The sequence below is a fragment of the Dermacentor andersoni genome, chromosome 6 (genome assembly GCF_023375885.2).
Source record: "Dermacentor andersoni chromosome 6, qqDerAnde1_hic_scaffold, whole genome shotgun sequence".
Taxonomy (NCBI): domain Eukaryota; kingdom Metazoa; phylum Arthropoda; class Arachnida; order Ixodida; family Ixodidae; genus Dermacentor; species Dermacentor andersoni.
Genome location: NC_092819.1, coordinates 53,654,387 through 53,667,186, shown reverse-complemented (window position 1 = coordinate 53,667,186; position 12,800 = coordinate 53,654,387). Strand labels below are relative to the sequence as shown.

Here is a 12,800-nt window from a genome sequence, read left to right as displayed (position 1 = left end):
AGATGCTCCCAAGTTCGCCTTGTGTTTCCTAGATGGCAGCGCGCTCGCCAAAGACAGGTTTGGATTTGTTCACGTGACACAGCGTCCTCCTCTCGCGTTGTGGTGGCGAGAGGGAAGCGGGCCGCACAAAGTTCTGACTCAGCTGAGGTTCCCAATGGATACGTCCCGCGGCGTCGAGCGTCGGTGCTTGTGCTTGCCCGGGTGGTGGTGATTTCGAACGCGTGCATCGGTGTTGACCATCGGAGCAGCGCATTGCCTCTGGATTACCGCTTCGATTGTGCTTCGAGCCTCTTCACTTCGGTGCCCGCTGTCCTCGTCGCCAGCTACTTTTGTGTTTTCCACCGGCCGAATTCGTTTGTGAGCTACGGCGGCGTGCTCGCGTGTTGTGTGTTGCCCGTCGCGGAAGGGGGGTGTGCGCGCACCGCCTCCTTGCCTCCGGGCCAAGGTTGGTTTGTTTCGTGCGCGACTGCCCGGCTCCTCGACTTCACTGACATGACCAAGATATGCGGTGAGTGCACTGCTCCTTTGCAACGAAAGTTCCTTTTTTTTTTTTTTTTTTTTCCTCGCGGGACGATTTTCTTCAGGCGGTGTCAGCAGACTTCGAGGACAAGCCAATGTCCCGTGTCCTTTATCAGGCTACGCGCAGAAGGATGTCGTGTCGTCGCGCCTATTTAAACGTGCCCCTATGCATCGCGAAACCGTCGTTTTTGCTCTTGGTTATGAATACAGGTGGAGTTTGTGCAGTGAAGTTCAGCTGCGGAACTAACCCTCATCAGAGGAGCGCACAGGTGCAGGGACGAGCTTGGTGCGAACTCCTCGGGGACAGACGTGCCGGCTTGATGTTGGCCCAAGGTCGGCGAGACGTGTCCGTCTCAACTGCCTCTTGCTAATGTTTATCACGTAACTCAGCTTCAGGCGTTTTTACATCACTCGCGCGGTGCACTTTCGATCGCGATCGAGTTTGATCGGGATCGAATTTCACGACCGTGACTTGTTCCCTTCCGTAGCTGCAAAGGAGCCAGTTGCGATCGAGAAATTCGATTCCGATCGGGCTCGATTGCGATCGAAAGTTACCCGTGTGACCAGAGTATTACTAGGGTCCTTCAATACTTTTCAATATCCTGGTATCACAGATGGAACACTGTTTTGAAACTGGCTGAAACTCCCCTGACCCAAGCTGTGGTGTAGAGTAAATTGAGCATTGCTGATTTCATGCAATATATAATCACCTAATTGATATCGCTGAACGTTCGTTTTATAACCCAGATCATTTATTGTAACGGTAAGAGCCGTGCAGGCTTTGATGTATTGGTTATATTTCGCAAAGTGTAAGGGTAATATATCGATGTTCGTAATACTTTCAAAGACAGCAAATTCATATTTACCAGCGCTAGGCGCTGTTTTTCATTCTATAACATAACGCCTGACCCCAATTGCCTATTGTTCGTTCCCCCAGATTCGACTCGCTTGATACTAACTCTAGGCCTGACGAATACCCGCAAACTGATATTGCCGTTATGTAAGGGAAAAGATTGGTACCGGTTGCCTTTAACCGTGGAAGTATGCGCATTTATTATTGTTACTATATTTAGAGAGCGCGATGAAGAAAAGAAAGAAAACACGTACACACAAGTACGCAGGCGAAACTTGTCAGCGCACAAAAAACGCGAGGTGCTTACCGTTGCCTACGACTCACCTGCTGGTTATATAGCAGGTGCGCTGAATTCTATTGGTCCCGAGCTTTTTATAAAACTGCCAAAGCCGCAGTTCACTGCGGTCACAATTGAAGTGGTGCGACCCGAAATAGCGGAAGGTTATTTTTCTTTCTTGGGCGCTTGGACAGACGTTTATTCAATCAATCAACCTTCGCTGTGGCGGTGAGGGAAAAGCTTTATTGTACGCGGCGGTTCGGTTCCAGAAGCTCTTTGTTCGGAAATAATAGTCGCTTTCTTTATCCGCCATGAGACGCGAGTTGACGTCGGCTCTAGCGCATGCGTGTGGTCACTCAGGCCTTTTAGAGTTTGCTGCCTCTTATATCTTATCTTTTCTCTGGAGGACCGAAGAAAGCTTCTCCGACGTAAACTGACTTTCTCGCCTGCCGCATCCCGCGTGCATATGAATATACTGTAGGCGCGGCATATGGTGCTATACCGTCGAAATGTGCGGGCGTAAAAGCGGTACAGAAATGGTCCGCGTCCGTGGTCGCCGTTTGCTGTGCACCGGTCCAGCAGCGGCGTGGTACGGCGGGCGATTATGGTTCTTCGTGAGGTGCGTTGGCGGAGTGGTTCCCCCCGGAGAGGCAACGACCATTGGCGTGAAAGCCCGCCGCTCCCCCCCTTTTGGAGTTTGGCTGCAACGAAAAGTCATGAGAGAGAGAGAGAGAGAGAGAGAGAAGTAAGAGAAGACCTCTCTTCTTCTTTTTCAAGGCATATCTTTGTTACTGCAGCACGACCGCTGCGCCTCCTTCCACTTCTATGTTCGTGGTGCTGTGTCTGCGTCCTCCTTCCTCTTCGTTCTTTTTTTTTTTTTGAAGAAGAAGCAGATAGCGATGGGGAGTGGCTTTTGGGAGGAAGAAGAAAGAGTGAAGAAAAAAAAAAAAACGATCAAGCGAACAGAGGAAATGAAACTCTCGTTGCTCGCTGCGGCGATTTTTTAAACGTGCGCCCGTTCCGACCTCCTCTCCCTCGAACGAGCAATTAAGCATCCTCGTCAGGTGCTTGCCCTGCTTGCTGCGCGCCGTGTGTTTGCAGCGTCGTCGAGACGAGGGTGGGGGGCAACAGATGAAGGCGAGAGGTTTGTTTGGTTGTTGGGCTTCCTCGAGAACTGCCGCGACGGCTTCTTCTTCCTCTCGTGGTCCCCCCGCACTGGCGCGCAGATACGGGGAAAAGGAACTTTTGGCGCCTCCTTCAAGGTCGGCCCGCATGAACGAAGAAAGCCGAGACAGGTTGAAAGCAGCATCGACGGATAGAAAAAAGAAAAGGAAAACAGTACTCTGCCCTCTCAACGATTTGCGCATCCGACGTTCCTGCAGCCGTCGTCTTCGTCACACCCTCGGGCGTTTAGCGTGGCTCATTTTCTGGCTTGTAAACTGTTCCCCAGCCACAGGAAGTCCGGGGAGGGCTATGGCCTTGCTTACTTCCTATCGCTTTAAGTGCGTTGTATCTGGTTGGGTGGCGCTGTGCCCTGGGAGACGTCTCGGCGAGATATAAGAAGGAAGAAGAAGCATGTGCTTGGCTGCGGTAAAGCTAGGGAAACTATGGAGCGTGTTCTTATTAGAGTGTGAAGATATCTGCCCAGCGGTCGATTTAGGCACCACTGGACTTCTTGAAGCCCTTGGGTTTAGCGAGAGCAGGGGGAAAGTAAACGTGTCCGCGATAGAGATTAGTAAGAGGCGATTTGAAGATTGGTGGAAGTAGGGAAACGACAAAAATCGAAGACGTAGAAAAACAAAGTTCACAATAGGGGGTCAGAAAATTTGGTTATGGGAATTCATCGTGCGTTCTTTATTTTTCGTTTTTTTTTCTCTATTTTTTATCTGGTTAGGACATTAGGCAGTATAATAGCAAGAACTTGGTGGCGCAATCCACCACCCCGTTCCAAAGGGGACACTCATAACATCCATCCATCCGTCTCGGGCTGTTTGAAATTCGTACCGTTGATAAATGGCCATGCCACCGAACGACAAGCGAAACGTCGTATATATATCTTCTATCTAAAACGTGCTTCCGAGCGTGTATAATTGAACTGTTTTCTCGTGCATGTAAACAGGTTGCTGCTTTGGCATCAGAAAGATCGTCGCCGCAGAGAGATCGCGGTCGTCCCTCCTTCTTTTGGAACATTCATTCATTCAATCTACGCTTCATACGCTTAATCGATGTATCCGAGATACACACCAGTTCACTACGCCATCTATTACGTATATAAGGGACGGCCCAGCCTTTCTCGCATTTGGGAACAAGGGGCACGGTATACGGGTCTCGAAACGCCATAAACTTCACCCTTTTTGTTGCCCTTGGCGAGTGTTCGTTTATTTTCAAAGAAAATCCACTTGACCGCATGCGCGTTCAAGCTACCCTTCTTCTCGTTCAATGCACCAAGGTATGCACCGAGGTATGCGCGACATGCGTTTAGCACTGCACTGTATATTTACTGCGGGTCTCGCTGTTCCCACCGTCTTTCTTTTGGAGCTTCGCGTCAGCCCTCGACAACATCAAAGTCCAATATGCTTTGCTACGTGTGCGGGCACGACAGTGTCGAATTATCTGGACGCGCTCGTGCAGGTGACGAAGCGACTTAGGTTTGACCATGCCATCGCCGGGCGAAATTACGCGCACTGATACGTAACGTTACTTACACTATTGCGCCGTGATTTGCAGCTATATAGCTACCAACTATACTGCTTAAACAATTAAGCGTAAGTTTACGGTATGACCCACTCTTAAAGGGAACACCTAAATCACAACAAATGCAGACAGACGTTGGACTGGTTGGACCATGGCATGACGTTGGACTCGTTGGCTAAAAAGCTTGCAGGAACAGTGCGAGGGACGTAATTCAAAGCTCGCCTGCTCTCCTGTAATGCAAGAGTAATGCAAGAGAAAAATGGCAGTCCACTTGGAACAACGAACTAAATAACAAGCTACAATTAATAAAACCAGTTCTAGGTGAATGGAAGTCATGCGTGCACCAGAAGCGTTTCAAGGAAGTCATTATCTGCCGTCTCCGTATAGGTCACACACACATTACACACAACTTTCTGCTGAAGAAAGAAGACAAACCAATTTGCACTTGCGGAGATGAACTTACAGTCAATCACATTTTAATTTCATGCAGTAAACTAGAAAAGCTACGGAAAAGTGCTTTTCCCCGTTTTATAACCAATGCATCCCTTTTCACCCCGCACTGCTCTTGAGTGATAATGCAATTGTAGATATGTCTAGCGTTTTTAGATTTTTAACAGAAGCTGGTATTCTTAAAAATATGTAAATCATCCCGCAGTACTTCACCTCATACACCTCAGCCACTTCTCATTTCTGAGAAAAAGGCCGAGGACTTTGTTTGATTGGTTAGGAGCCTCGAGATCCTTGCCCTGGCAAGGATGGCCGCTGAGGTTACCCGACCCCCTTTAAAAGTTTTTATCAGTGCCCATTGTTACAATCTTTTTCTTACTCCATCATGAGGTAACTCTAACTATTTCAGCACACAACACCACCGACGACTATTTACATTTTTATAAAACTACACGGAAAATTTTCCTATACCTCGAGCTTGGCGCATAATGGCCTTAGTTGCCTATGTGCCATAAAACACCACACAACACAACACAACACTCTCCTGTCTCCGTGCTGCACTTTCTTGCTTTTTCCATGCTCTTTTCGTAATAAAATTAATTAATTACATGCTTACAATTGCAATATTCCTTCGACTGTGTCGTGAAGCTGTAGCGAACGTGGTGCATTATAGGCGAACATCCATTCATGCTTATAAAGTATATAACCTACGGGACTTCGTGGCATACTTCAACTGTAATTTGATGGTGGAATACAAATTGGGTGTTTCGTTTTAAGAGTTCATGCCTTACCGTTACGTGTGAGAGTTCTGTGATTACCCTTGCGCTACAGATATAACGTTTACATCTGCAAGTTTATGATGCCCTTTCTAGTATTTGCTGAAAAAAAGAAGAAAGAGAATTGCCGCGTTAAATTTGGAGATCGCGCATTTGCGGCGGCGCATTTTCGGTATAGAGCAATCAATGAAAACTGCATCACCTCGCTGTACAGCAAAGGATATTGTCTGTTTTTGGCTCAAGCTTTAATTCCGCGCGCCATTCTGTATAACCTAATTTTTAAAGTGAACTGCTTTCTTTGGAATCGTCCCGGACTCCCCTGACCGTTGCTACTGGCTGGCTGGCTACGTGGTTGCTGTATACTTGTGCTGTCTTGCTGTATAACTCATAGTTAAAAAAATGAAAATTACTTACATGCCCGCACAACTGACGTAGAACCTTTGTGTAACTGTATGGTGATAAACAGTGTCAGAACAAGGGACGTACGTCTCGAGGTCGAGTCAAGTGTCCAAACGCGTCAGCTTGAGACATGCCTTGTTCGGCCACCGTTGACCACTTCAAGCCTCGACTTCACGTGAACGTATCTCTCTTGTGTATTTTTTTTTTTTTTAATGGTACGGATGACCCCGTTTCTAGTATGCAGAAACTCTCTTCTGGAGTCGAATACAGGACCGTAATGTTTGTGCAGTATGCTAGGGGTTTCTTGCTCGTTCGTTTTTTTGCAAGTGTATGCCGAAGGATAAAACAGAAAGACAGGCCAAGGAAGGACTTTCTCGTCGTTGGAAGTACAGAAACTGATTAGACCGCAGTGGCAATGCATTTTTTTTTGCGAAGCCGGAGGCCAAGGAATGATATCATCATCAGACGCAAACTCTCAAGGCGTCTTACCTTGCAACAAGCGATTTCGTGCACCCTATATCGCAGTACTCCTGAAAAATAAAAGGGCGGGGGAGTAAATAAAGAGTCATAACTGCGCCGTCGGGACTGTGCGCCTCATTTCATCTGGTATATTACCTCAATATTGAATCGGCGAATGAGTACGACGACGCATTTGTTATAGGTATTTTTTTTTGCATGTGTATTTTTGAGTAGGATAAAAAGAAGGTATGGAGGCCTAGTAGGAACATAATCACAGGTTGCATGGCAGTAACTGATTACCCCCACGTTCTCAGTCAAATTCAGTGAAGCCGGAGACCAAGAAGTGGTGCTATCAGGTGCAAGCTCAAAACGTCCTGTCTAGCAACAAGCGATTTCTTCGCACCCTACGACAGCATTCCTGGAAAAAAAGAAAAGAAAGAGTTAATAAAGATTCATAACGGTAACGCCGTAAATGTGCACCCCAGTTCATGTATATTACTTCGATATTGAATCTGCATTCGCGACGAAGCATCTATTAGGGCGTCTCGACTCGGCGGCAGCCGGGTATAATATTATACGAACGGCGCGACGCGCCACCTCGCCTCGCTGTTCTTCCGCGATCTTTCATCGCCCGGGCGATGGAATTAAGTCTCAATAATGTATCACGTATACACTACCGAATTGGCAGCGGGCGCTCGCGGAGTAAACGAGAAAAAGGAGCAGCGCGACGAGAAAACACGAGAAATAAAGAAAGACGAGAAGAAACTACGTAATCGAGAGAGAAGATGGCGGGGCGTTGCAGAAACGAGCGCTGGAGCGCGCGCGAGAAGATTGCCTATATTCACGTCGGCTGAGGAGTCGACACGGCAGCGCGCGCCTGCATAATAAAACTGGCATTCTCCCCGTATATATATATACCTCTATATAGAGTTATAACGTTACACGTGCGTGCGTGTGTGTGGTGCGAGCTCTATAGCTTCGCCTGCGTGTTACGTCTGCTCCTTCTGCTGCAAAGTCTGTATAGCGTCGTCTGCTGTTTCTCGTCGGGTTTTCGTTGTTTCTTTTCCACGTGTACTATACCCACTGTACAGCTCGCAATATTCTTCTGCCGCCTTTTCGCGTAATCTGGAAGCGAGTAGGAGATACGAAACCAGAAAAAAAGAAAAGAAAGGAAGGGAATAAAGCTCTCTTCTTTTGTTTCACCACCGGCACGACTGGCGCTCACGGGAAAGGATGCGCAGCGCGGCTTCTCTGTATGGCAAAGAAGCCTGCCCAGCTACGGCGGCGGCAGAGAGGGAGCTTATTTCACGGTGCCACAGGCCGGGAGATCGCTTTCGGAAGGGCCTCGCTGCGAACGTGCATGGCGCCGGGGAATTGCTTCCGCCGCATGAGCGCCGTCCGCGCAGCCCAGCCAGGCAGATTCTCTCTTGCTTTCGTGTGAAACTCGGCGTCATGAACCTTGTGTCTCTCCCTTCCACCCTCACACACACACACACACCCCGCATCCTCCTATTTTGTTTAGCTCTCGTGGAAGGATATGGCGTTATAAGACTCGCACGACGAGCTCGGATATACACGTTACTTCCTTCCTTTCATTCCTGTTTTTTTTTTAACGTTTTGTCTCCGAGTAACTTTATCCAGTGTACTGCTGTGCGTCCCTGCGTGCGTGCGTGACTTCGTTTAACGCCGCGCTTGCGCCCGGCCTCTCTCGCCGTTCCTGGATTTCCGAGGAAGAGAGATAGAGAAAAGAGAAAGTAAAAAAAAATCTTTTGTTTTGAGGGTGTCTCTGGGGGTTCTCTTCTCTCGCATTGCACTATACAGTGCCTTGCTCTTGATGCTGAGACATAGTCTCGAGCCTTCGAGAACCACGTTAAGGAAGGGTAAAACGCCGACATCTTTCGGGCGCGCGAACGTACACTTTCTCCGCTTGGTTAGCCGTAGCGTCTCTCTCTCTCTCTCTCTCCTCCGTCGCGACACTTTCCTTGTCGAGAGCAGTGCGTTACTCGCCCTTGATTTCGTTCCACTCGGGTTGAAGATATAAGTGGCAACATATTCAAGTTATTTTCCACTTACCTAAATGGAACGGCGTTCCACATGAAATTACAAAATATATGACACATTGTTCTGCATATTCGAACTTATTACTTCTTTTTAAGCGCACATAATAAATACGTGGCACGTTTTCCCACATACTTAAGCATGGTTCCAGTTACAGGTGTGTAGAATAGTGTTCCGGATAACAGTGGCTGATTCCAGTTCGACATATTTATTATGTCGCAGATAAGTATATTAAAAAAACAACTTCAAGTATATGAGACGTCCTTTCATGTATTTCGTGATTATATGTGCAACGCCTTTCCATTTATGGGAGTGGAAGATACTTGGAAGTTTTTTCCGCATACAGCTCTAGCCTAAATAGAACGTGAATAAGTATGTGTGCTCTGCAAGATAATTTGCTCCCTCAAAAGTGAATAAGGGTGTAAATCTGTGTATAGCTCATACCTTTACTCCCTTTTTGGGTGCAAGATGAATTGTAGACAGATTTACACCCTTATTCGCCTTTAAAAGGTGTAAATTATTTTACGGTGTGGCTTGGTGTCGCAACTGTTTTACTGGCGCGTATTTCGCACGAACTAGCGTGCATTATTATTATTTTTTTTCCTCGGCGGAGATTCTTCGAAGTTGTGCGTTCTTCCACATCCAGTCGTCCTCGAAACATGGACTTGTCATTCGGATAAACGGTGCATTCGTATGAAAGGGAACCACGCAAGGCAAAACTGGCAGACGACAGTTAAGCTCTAATTTATCGCGTTGGGCAAGCATTGTCGGCAATTGGCACTGGCACCATGGGCCATGGCACTGGCATCATCCGTCATAATGCCACACCCCTTCAATCCTAGCTCCTCTTCTTTAACTGCGTGTCCCGTTACGATTTACGCACTTCAGTCTTATTTAGTAGCATCTCAAAATGCGTACACTTTAATGTACAGGGAGAGGTCTCAATAATTACAAGAAATTTTAGAATTAAGATGGTAACGAATTAGTATTAGAGCAAAATAACCAAAGCGAAGCTTACGTTTAACATATCGTATCCAAATCAAGCCAGAAAAAGGACATATTTAACAGATTAAGTGACGGGAAAACGTGATCAACGTGCGTAAAACAGTCGTATTTCAACGCGGCGCCCTTTGCCTAAATGGGGGATTTCGTTTTAACGGAACAAAACTCCGGCCACCTTTAGAGTTCCCTTTAAGCGGAGTTTACAATACCAGGAGTCCTCCCTCGACGACTACCTCCGAGATGTCCGTGACGGTCGTAAAGGAGGTGTCTTCGCAATAAAGCCGTCTTCGCTGCGCGGAATGGTTTGTTTTCTCTGCGCGAAGGCGGCTAATGAACGCTGCCACGATAGAACTGAATGTCGCCTCAGTGTGTGCCTTGCGTGGTCGTGGCCCGGTATACCGTACTCACTTTCTATGATGCCCCCCCCCCCCCCCCCCCCCAACACACGCCCAGACATCCGAAAGGTTCTGGGTCGCGACACCGGCGAGTATGCGATCGCCGCGACGGTTCCCGCGAGAGGGCGCGCGCATAGCTTTCGGCACCGAAGAGACCTTGTCTGCAGCGTATGTTTGGCGTCGCGGGGTACAGAACATAAAATCTGCATGCAGACGACTTTGGTTTCACGTCCCTGTCCCGTGTGTACACACACACGGGCGCCGCGAGATTGTGGGCATGAGCGTAATTCACGGTATGCTGCGAGACAGAGGGAGCGCGATGCAGTCTTTTTTGCCCATTTCTCTCAAGACATGCATATTACAAGGCGGCGTGGCAGTTGTCGTTGGCGCAGTGAGAATAGCTTTCGGAACCCACGTAAAGAGAAAGCTGTGGAAATCGAGGAATTCAGAGATAGAAGAAAGAGAATTTTGTGAGAGAAAGGCGGAATGGTCCGCTGTGGCTATATGAGCGCTGCCTCTCGGGCCTCTCAGGTGTTATTCTAGAAAGCTATCAAGGGGGGTCTTTGCCATATTGTCGAACTCCGCCACGTTTGGGTTTTGAGCCAATCAGAGAGGGCGCGTACCGCGTTGTGAACCGTTCAGAGGTGACGTGATTGCGAATTCACTAACATGGCGGAATTTGACGGTCTCGAATAGTCACGTAGGAGTGTGGAAAACTCTGGTGATGTGCTACTCCTAGCTACTCCGTGTCGAGGAAGTTGTTGAGGAGGATAACTTAGATAGAGAGAGGAGGCGAGGAGAGGGGCGGGGCGGGGGACATCGGAGGCAGAAAGGTGGAGAAGTCAGCCTGAGCAAGCACCTCGGGCCTGCTACTCCACGCTGGGAAAGAAGTTTGGGGGCATAACAGACTTGTGAAAAGGAAGGAGGGTGTGTGGCATGAGGGAGTTGATGATGAGAGCTGCCCAATATATTGTTTCTGTGCAACGCGATACGTGCACCTTTCACGGTACACGCGTCTTCGCAGACACGGTGTCGAGGCTATCTCCAGCGTATCCAGAGAGAGAGAGAGAGTACGCGCGCAGAGGGGCGATGGCGTAGGGAGTGCAGTGAACTATGTACACACGCGAGGCGCATGCATGTACTGCGCATTAGCGTGCCGCAACGCGCGGGCGCCTGGAATGCTGCGTCATAGAGCCTGCATGAAGTTGGGGGCTATGTCGTGTAAAAAAAAAAAAAGGAAAAGAAACATGTCGATGGCGATCTTGTCGCGCGCAGTGTATGCCTTCGAGCGTCATACCGACCTTGTGCGCATCACAAATTTGTAGTTCTTGAGGAGATTATGGGCGTTCGCAGTGAGGAGCTGCGTATAGTTAAATGACTTCGGAACTAAAGAGCAGGAAAAAAATTGCGAAACAATTTTTTTTCTCCTTGATTCGTAGTGGCTAGCTGTGGGGTTAGCAGCTCTGGTTTTGGTCTCATCTCCCTCGATCCTGCGTTTTTTTTGCGCAGACGCTCGACATGACCCTATCAAGGTATACATACGGGGGCCGTGCGGCTGCACACAAGAGATAAAACTGCTGCTGATGCGCTTAAAGCCGCTTCTTAGACGAGTTCCACCAATCTGAAGTATAAGTAGTTCCTTTCTTTTTTCTCGGTTTTCCGTTTCTTCTTTTCTTTTCCTTTTCTTTTCTTTCTTGTTCCGGCGGTATCGGCTCGCCAGTTGCGCTTCCTCTACTTCCTCCGGCGCGTCTGCACAGACGGCCTGCGACAGACAGGGGCGTCTTGTGAGCGAGGATTAGGGCGTTCGTATTTTCCCATTATGCTCTGCGCGATATAGATTTACGCATCCAGGCTTGACTCGGGATTAGGGGGAAGGCCGACCGTCGCCGCCTGGTCGGATTACACGGGGCTTCGAGTCAGCGGGACGAGGTGCTATAAACCGCATCGGAGCAGCTGCAGCCGGCCGGTCTTGTCTCGACTCGGTACTTACGCGCCTTTGCACCGGTGCGACAGCGACCACCGCAGTTACAGCAGAACCTTGTCGTGCAAGTATGCGCTGGTATACTGCGTAATTGCTGGAAACACGTTACGCAAAAGTGTTCGTTGGCGTTACACGCATGCTGCGAAGCGAAATGTGTTACTTGATGCCGTGCAGAGAAGAGGACTTCTACACGAGCGTGTGCAACGTCTATGGTGTTTCCAGAAGGTCATTCACATCGTCTCAACGGAAACACTACGTCTTATCCTCGTGCTTATTAGCGACAGTGGACTTCCTTCGAACCTGCGGTGACAAATCGGGCTAAAACCCGCTTGTCGATCCCCACGTCGCTATCATCGACGTCACCTTCTAATCTAGCACTATAGACCTACTTCGATGTAACCGATGATTCGTTATGTCGTTGCCGGCTAGTTCGAACTCCGGCTGTACGATGTCGTTCGACGGCGGGTGGAAAAGAAGTTAGTCGCCGTCTTTCTACATCAGTTGGCACCGTACTTCGCAACGTTGGCAAGCACTATACAGCCTACGAGTCGCCTTGCGTCCACTCCATGTGTGCTCGGGTCACCCACCGCCCGCGGGTCTTCGCGCCACCGACTTCGAGATTTATATACGGTGCTCGCGCGGAGTTCGGTGGTATAATGCACCTCCCCACCCCTCGCCTTCCAGCCTCCCCGTAAGGTTGTGGGGGTGGTGTTGTGGCTTGACTGTGTACAGGGCCGCGCTCACCGCGAATTGATCGCAGTTGTCGCCCCGGCAGGCGAATATAGCTTTCGGAGGGGCGCATCTTCGCCGCCACCTTCCCACCCTTCGTACATTGGCCCCTTCGTGCGCTGATCGGATCTGTGGCCCATAGAAGATGAACGAAGGGCTCTTGCACACGTGGTGGCTGCGGTGATGGCTGACCACGTACTCTTGTTAATTG

At 48.9% G+C, this 12,800-nt stretch overlaps 1 protein-coding gene across 1 annotated transcript in view; it reads left to right on the top strand.

Annotated features, from left to right (window-relative positions):
• Nucleotides 1-39: 39 nt before the first annotated feature.
• The window catches only part of LOC126522886 (uncharacterized), a 380,337-nt gene continuing 367,576 nt past the window's right edge, over nucleotides 40-12,800 (top strand). The window contains exon 1 of the mRNA XM_050171729.3: nucleotides 40-508. The gene's annotated coding sequence lies outside the window, so the exon portion shown is untranslated. The remainder of the gene's footprint in view (nucleotides 509-12,800) is intronic.